The following is a 6,281-nucleotide window of genomic DNA, read 5'->3' on the forward strand; positions in this document are numbered from 1 at the left end:
GGAAGCTAGAGGACCAGGAGCGAGGGAAATGAATGTCACTTTTATAATGGGGTGGAGTTGTCCATGTGCTGAATGCAGTAATGCTGCTCTAATTCATGATTGCTTTAAGCAGTCAGGGAGAACCAAGCCATTTCTTCAACACTTTTCTTGGGAAACTTCTCAGGTAAATATCCAATTTTATGGTTTGCGAGTCCTACCTTCCACAAAACACAGAATTCAGCCAAGTTCTTTGCCATTTTATAACAAGAATTGCCTTTTCTTCATTGTCCAAACACATGTTCCTCATTTCCATCAGAGACCTAATCAGAAAGGCACTTAATGTCTGTATTTTTACCAACATTCTGTACCTTATTATTTATTTATTTTCTAAGAAATAAAAGCTTTCTTTACAGCTCTCCTCTTTTCTTTCTGAGCCCTCACTAGAAACACAGTTAACAGTACTTTCACAGAAATACTGGCTTTTTCTAGCATACACCTCAACACTCTTCCAGCCTCTACCTATTACCCTGTTCCAAAGCAGCTTCTACATTTTTTAAGTATATGTTACAGCAGTATACCACTTCTTGGTAGCAATTTTTGTATTGGTCAGAGTTCTCCTGAGAAACAGAACTAATAGGATATGTGTGTGTGTATAAGTCCTCATAACAAATTTTACATTTAAATTTATCAAAAACTATATAAATGTAAAATTTATTATAAGGAATTAGCCCACATAGTTCTGGAGGTTAAGAAATCCCATGATTTGCTGTCTACAAGCTGGAGGCCCAGGAAAGTCAAGGGTATGATTTCAGTCCGAGTTTGAAGGCCTAAAAACGAAATTGCCAATGGTATGAGTCCCAGTCCAAGAATAGGAGAAAACCAACACCCCAGCTGGAACGGTCAGGCATAAAGAGCAAAGTCTCCCCTTCTCTGCTTTTTCCTATTCAGACCCTCACACAATTGAATGATTCCCATCCACACTGGGGAGTTCACTCTGCTTTACTCAGTCTACCAACAGAAATGCTAATCTCATTTGGAAACACCCTCACAGACATACCCAGAAATACTGTCTGACTTAATATCTGGACACTCCATAGTCCAGTCATGTTGACACGTAAATTAACCATCACAGATTAATATATTAAGTATTCAATAGCTGTTGAATGAAATAATAGGTAACACTATTACCTGTGACATTAGGACTGGCCTCATTGTAATAAGGATTATGACACCAACTTTGTTCCATATCCAATTGTTTAGAGTTGTGTGGCCTTTCAAAAACAATCATGGGCAAGCCCTAGGACATTAGGCACAATGTCTTGAAATGCAAAGATTCTCCTGCTCAGTTTTCTAACCTGAGTAACTGAATCAAACTTACGAATCAAACTTTCTTCTGGTTAAATTATAAGAAGGATATAAAAATAAACAAAACAGCAAAGCAAACTCTTGTTGGGGTTAAATGTGGATTGCATGTTAATACTGACATATTAGTTGTTTGTGCCTTGCAAAGAGTTGAAACAAGCAAGCCTGCCTGAAGTTTAGATAGTCTGCAAAAGGAATATTTGACTCACACGGTCACACACTGATCTGTGCCAATTCTTATCAGCAGAAGCATTCGTTCGTTCATCAAACATTTAATGAACACCTACTTAGAGGTACTAAAATGGCCATCCACTCATGGTTGTGATTTGAAAGCACTGGGAATCTTGGTTCCCTTATCAGAAATCTTATTTAAAGGAGAATCAGACCTGAGTTTTTGTAAAAGGTTCAAAGGCTTTGCTTGTTTTTTAAGCATTAAGCAAAATCACCCTGAAGGTCTCCCAATAACCCTCTGGCTGGATGAAGTGTAGCGGTTTGAGTATATAATTCATTCTGATGAAATAAACTAGTTGCAACTTGTTGGATGCTTATTCTTTAGCAATAAAGTACTTAAGCACATCATCAGTGATTTTTGGTGAAGTCTTCATGTTTCTTGGCTATACTACTGCTATTTTCAAATAATCTAAGAAAAAGAAGTGGGAAGGGGCTTGTCAATTTCTTCCATTTCCTTTTGAGTCTAGGATGTTGGAACCTGGTGTTCCTGACTGAATCATATCATATGATCCAATAGGTCTCTGCTACATAGGACCTGAAGCTGTGGCAGGAGCTGGCCTTAGCTCAGGGATTCCCATTAGAGAGCGTAGGTAGTCAGGAAAACAGGGAAGTGGTATGATTTTGGCCTGTGTTGGGTAATCTGATGCCTTGGGGCGAAATAAATGAAATCCAGACAACCTTTCTGTAAGTTTTTGGATGGGAACTGGCAGAATCTAGACTGGCAACTTTCCATTATGGAATATCCATTAACCTTGTTTATCTCTGGAAAAACTGCCCTGTTTCCACAGTCTGCTGCTTGTCAAAGAATGGTGCAAGAGATCATCTTTGAGCTCAAGGAGAGGATGAGCTGTTCAACTACTGTGAAAATACAGTCTTGGGGTACTGATTCTTCCCCTTTGTTCCGGGGTGGTAGATGTCATGCAACAGAGTATGATCTGAACACAGGTGAGACTGATCCAGGGAGGTCCTCCTTAGATTCTGCTATAGACCATAGACCTCCTACAGCCAGAATCCAGCTTCTTTTGGAGTTTAGTTTGGAAACTAAAGCTGAATGTAAGATTCAAATTCTTACCTTGACTTCCAGTTTCCCCTTGAGACCAGTGCTGCTGGACTGTGGGACTACTCCAGTTCTTTCTCTGTGGTTCACCCTACATCCATGTGTGGCATTTTGACACATTCAAAGCTGTAAAGCACTTTCATCTATCTTCAGAGTAACCAAATAGGTGTTTTATATAAATATTTATTAATAAAAAGAAATCTATATGAGAGTTTTAAAAGGGAGGGTTTAATTAGACTTGTGAAATATGTTATTTATGGTAACAGTTATTAAACATGAAAGCAGGCTACAGTATGAGGTTCAAGTCACCAGATGTAGCCATCATCAAATAAGACAGAAAATCATTTTCTTGGATGATTAACCAATATTTCACCTGGAGACAGTTGTGGAGTTGGATGGGTGAGGATGTTGTTGAATCTGATGTAGAAACTCTTAATTCCCTAATTTAAATGTAATCAATTTATAAATATGTGCATTTAGAAAATATATGGAGAGCTAGAGCTTAATTTAAAAATATTTAAAAATGAATTGTAGAATATTGACTTGGACAAATAGTATGCTAGTTATATAGTTTATTCCCCAGTCTCTAATCAGCACAGATTGAGTCACCTTTTTTTTTTTTTTTAACAATTAATAGTAACTAAAAAAATTCAGGGAAAAAGATGTCACAGAATTTTGTAGTATGTTGCTTAACAACCATTATATCAGGGAATTTTTTCTCGTACCTAAACTCAAGCCTAACACACTATATTTCAAATGTATTTTTCTCCAATATACAGTCAAAACTTATATCTATGTATAATGTAATTAAATACAACATAAATATAAGGTATAATTGTGTATATTGCTACCAATATTGTCGTGATTGCATAAAAATGCAATATTAGCAGAACAGCATTTTTCATAGTAGTGTATTTTTGCTTGTCTGGTAAGATTTGATGACTAAAGACTATATCAATCTTCAAAATAAGTTTATATCCTTATGCTATGGGCTGTCCTATTAAATGGCCACAAAAGGCAAACCTAAGGATATATGTCTGGCTTTGAATTTCTATGTAGCAGTTCCAGTGGGCCAACAATTGTGCTGATTGCTTTCACGTTACACCATTTAATTTCTGTAACACCTCCGTGATACAGAAATTGCCAAACCCATTTTACAGATACATTTCATACAGGGCTTGGATGCTCACTTTAAAGGCCAGGTAGCTGAAAAATACCATGTCAAGAAACAAAAACACCAAAGTGAAAGGTCTTGGGGTGATAAGGTCTCTTCTGTGACTTAACCAGACAATCTGTCTCCATAGTTTGTTCATTTAAAAACAAAACAAAAATTCCAAACAAACAAAATAAACATTCTCTCTATATGAGAGAGCATTGAACTGAAATCATTCAGGAGATAACAATAGCGCTTAAATTGTCTGTAACTCTGTGTGCTCAATGGAGCCAGTTTTTTTTTTTTTTCAGTCTATAAACTCAATGTAATGGTTATAGTTAATGGTTTTTAAGTATTTTGACCACGACCTGTAGTAAGAAATATATTTTACACTGCAACTCAGTAACACACACACACTAAAAATTTCACCAAACACTACTTGCTCTTATTGTATACAATGCAATGTTGATATTTTCTACTTTGTTCTATTTCACTTTTTAAAATAATGTTTATGACCCACTAAAATAATTTCATAACCCACTGATGAATCTCAACTTGAAGTGTGAAAAATACTTTCAGCTTATAAAAACAAATTATGATATTCATGTTGTATTTCACCACCAATCGAAAACAAACCCATCCATGCCAAGCCTCCCTCAAAACAATCACCACTGAAAAACAACTGCTCTATCTATACGTATTCAAAAACTTAAGATAAAATTTAACTGGTGTTCTCTTATATTTGAAAAATGAAAAAAAATAGCAAAGTCCTGAGCAACAGAATACAATTAAAGGCGCAAAGGTTAACATGACTCATTGAGCAAATATGCTTATCAGAGCATCTGTTAAGACCCGGTGTGGAACAGATCTCAAGGACAGGACTTATGTTTGTCTTCTTTACAGGCAATAGTAGAATCGATACTCTTTCTCTGTATCTTCCATAAGTAAAAAAAAAGAAGAAGAAAAAGAATAGGAGGTAGTTGTTTATTCCCTGTGTACTTGGGCAGCATTTGCAAGAAGACACCTTTATTTTCTAATAATAAGGAAATAGACATTCGAAGAATAAAAGCCAGTTTCATCAAGAATGTGCTCTTGTTTCCTAAATAACTTTTACACTCTTTAACACATTTGCTTCACTAAGAAGTCTGAGTTTATCATTCAATAGTGGATCAGTTATCCATTCCATAAATGTTTATGGGGCTCCTTCTATCGCACAAAACTGAGGATACAAAGATATAAAAGAGATGACATTTCTGCTTTCACCAAGCTTACATTTCTATGAAAATTCTGTGGATCTTCACATCTTTTCAATTAGATGAGGTGCTATATAGCATTTTCATACACACATATACACTGAGAAATGTTTACAATATCAAGTACAATTTAATGCATAATGAATAAAGCCTCAGTACTTGGAGCAATCACTTAAGATGAAGGGATGGCACATGAGCAGATCTGAGTATCTTGTGTACTACTGCTAAAAATCTGATTTGCTTTGGGTTAAAGTTGCTCAGCACTGAAGAGGGATGCAGGAGGAGACTGGTGATGTGTGAAGGCCAAAAAGAGATCTGATGAATAGACAGACAGATGGATGGTGTCAGGGAAAGGTAGAGTAATGGATTTTTACATGGCAGTTAAGCAATAGGCAGCCACTCTCAGCATGGAGTTTGTAACTTGTGTTTCCATGGAGGGAGTTGATGAGTTTGGGAAGGGAAAAATTACATATTTATTTTCATTAGCCTCTAACTGAAAATTGGCATTTTCATCATTTATGAATGTGGGCAACACACCACGTCTAAATTCTCATTACTTAGGACTTTGTCACCAATACAATCACAGATATTTCCATATTTTGTTACAGTGGCTAGAGATATCTTGAAATATTGTTTTTGCTCACCAGTACATTTAAATTATGGTACTTGTAGATCAAGTACTAGATCTCGTTATTTAATGCATGAATGAAGATTCATTTATATTACTATATCTAAAATTTGGGTTTTTTAAAACCTTTTTTGAGAATTTTATTTCAATATGATTGGTTTACTTTGTAATCTTGTGTATTTTATGTTATGTATTTAAAGACCTTATTCTGAGAGGGGCCGATAGATTTTCTAGACTGCCAAAGGGGTTTGTGTCACAGAAATGGTGAGATCTCCTGTTCCTAGCAAAAGATTACAAACTCAAATGCCTACAGTGAAGGTAGTACAAGGATTGACTGGAAAGAGAGATTAGTTAGAAGACCAATATAACAATCCAGAGAAAAAAATTGTTGGGCATTTCATGGGAGCCCAATAATACACCACTTGTTTTCCACTCAAGTTTAGATCCAACTGGAAAAAAGACAAAAGAATCGGTCTGATGGAGTTCACAGTGTCAGCCGGTATTAGAGAATACAGCTTATTTCTGGTCAGCCCCGACTCTAGTGGGCTCCACTGGAGAGGACTGTAGGGTGCAGGAGCCCCCTAGAGTCCTGGAGCATGGAACCCTCTCAATGACAGC

This window comes from Cynocephalus volans, chromosome 3 (genome assembly GCF_027409185.1).
Source record: "Cynocephalus volans isolate mCynVol1 chromosome 3, mCynVol1.pri, whole genome shotgun sequence".
NCBI classification, from domain to species: domain Eukaryota; kingdom Metazoa; phylum Chordata; class Mammalia; order Dermoptera; family Cynocephalidae; genus Cynocephalus; species Cynocephalus volans.